The sequence below is a fragment of the Crocuta crocuta genome, unplaced genomic scaffold (assembly GCF_008692635.1).
Source record: "Crocuta crocuta isolate KB4526 unplaced genomic scaffold, BGI_CrCroc_1.0 scaffold299, whole genome shotgun sequence".
Lineage (NCBI taxonomy): Eukaryota > Metazoa > Chordata > Mammalia > Carnivora > Hyaenidae > Crocuta > Crocuta crocuta.
Genome location: NW_027532747.1, coordinates 2588414 through 2590782, shown reverse-complemented (window position 1 = coordinate 2590782; position 2369 = coordinate 2588414).

Sequence of the window (2369 nt, the reverse complement as noted above, 5' to 3'; positions counted from 1 at the left end):
CCCTCTGCCCCTCCCCCTGCTGGCACTGTCTCTCTCTCTCTCTCTCTCTCAAAAATAAACATTAAAAATTTTAAAAGAAAACGTCCACTGCTCTAACATTCTCCATTCTGCAGCTGATGCAGACCACTGCCTTCCAACTGGAGGGAACTTCAAAAGGACTAGCCGTTTAAGAACTAACCAAAAGGAATTTCACAAGGAAGCTACGTCAGTTTGTGGGAAGGGAAATAATTTTGCATCATGAGTTCACCGCTCGAACCATTCCCCCAGCCTGTCACAATGGACATATGGCAGAATGAGATTGAACAGCTAGGCTTCTTATAACCCGTGAGTAAGGCACCATCTGAAAACGGGAGAGGTACCAACATTTTTAAACTTCTATCCCTTATCTCTCCCCACCCTGCTGGCTCACTCCTGACATTTGACCTCTCCATGCGTCTTCCTAAACCACAGGCTCTTAAAGTGGAGCTGAGCATTTAATAGAGGTTTCAGGAAAGAGACCATTAGGAAAATGAAGGAGGCAGGTGACCTCCAGAGTTGTGGCTAACAGTCCACATCTCTGTCCTGATTAGGTGGCCCAAGGACACAAAAAGATATTTGTCACCACATCTCCTCAACCATTGGTGACCTCTGACTTCTCGAGCTCCTGGAAAACTTTGCACGACTCAGGATTCTTCCAACATTCTAGGTTTTTGTTTTTTTTTTAATGTTTATTATTATTGAGACAGAGAAACACAGCATGAGTGGGGGAGGAGCAGAGAGACGGAGACACAGAACCCGAAACAGGCTCCAAGCTCTGAGCTGTCAGCACAGAGCCCTACACAGGGCTCAAACCCATCAACCGTGTGATCGTGACCTGAGCAGAAGTCAGACGCTTAACCAACTGAGCCCCCCAACATTCTAGTTTTTCCGGCAGTTGTTGACATTCGTTTCTGAAGGAGACTGGAAACCTTGGGCAAAGTCGGAGCTTTTGAGACCCTCTAAAGAGTCCAACACTATCATACAGAACTCCTGTCATGTTGCTTTCATTTTTGATGAGCCAAAAAGCGAACACCCATTCCACGTGGAAGGCACTGAGCGAGAGACAGACAGGGCCATGACCTTTGCCCTCACAGGGGGAAAGGAAAAGCACCCAAAATCTGTGTTACGAGAAATACCAGCTTCATTTACTAACACTAATCGTTTGTCTTGCTGCTAAAACAAAAAGGGACTCTAGACATTCAGAGGGAACGCTCATCGGCTCAATTCACTCTGCCCGAAAAGAGAAAAAACAGTAAAATTACCTGAACTTTTAGAGCCATGGTTCTGAAATGGCAATTTACCCTGTCCTTTTCAGTTGACTTTCACCTTCTGCAGCAAGTGCGAGCACGTTAGTGTTCACACAGCGCAGATCTTTGCTCATCTAGTCATGTGACCTTTTGTAGCCAAAGCTCTGAAAGCAAGAACACCTCCTGCCACAGAAAAGTCCAGGCTTATGTTAAACAGCTCACCTGCTCTGGGGCAGGTGTTAAAAGCTACTCATGGAGCAAGTGCAAGGAAGGCACTTAGGGACATCTTAATGCTGTGCTGCACCTGCCGTCTTTCCCGAGTTCTAAACCCCTTTCGGTTTTCCCTCCTTGATGGTGAACATCTATAGATCTAGGGTTCAAAAGCTAAGTAGGTACTTCCCCCACTTCTTTTGGATCTGGGGGGAAGTATCAAGTACTTACAAAGACATTTTCCTGTCAATTACTAGCGAGTGGGAAAAGTGAAATGAAGCCACATACAAAATTCTCCCACAACTGGTTTTCACTTGCGAAATATTTATGCACAATTTATAAGCTACGGAGCCAGAAATGACTTATTTCAACAGATCTTACTTTGCCAAAATGTGTGGGTGCAGAACTCCAAGGGGAATTACTCAGGTTTTGAAACTCAGAGGCAAAGAGAAAATGATCTAATTTTTCACTCTTTATAACTGAAATTCGCAAAAGTCGAGTCGACTAAATTATATCCACCGAGTCACTTTTTAATCAGAATGAATTAACTTTTCTCTAATATGGTATCCGAGGCACCTGCTCGTTTCAACAAGTTGGACCTAAGAACTGATGGATCGCAGTCCAGAAAAATCATGGGCTTCAACTGCAGGAACACTATTCCAAGAAGCGTGTAGAACGTACGCACTCGGTGAATTTACACGGCGCTACACGGGGCAAACGAGTACAACAAAAGACACGCCTTCCCAGATCTCCTTAAAAAATCAGGGAGTCTTTATTTTTACGGCTTTAAACCAACTGTCAGGTCGACCAAAAGGATAAGGGCACCTCGCTGCACCAGCTATTCGGGAAGGCTGAACTTGCCGTTAATTCGTGCCAGGAAGCATCCAGGCTCAG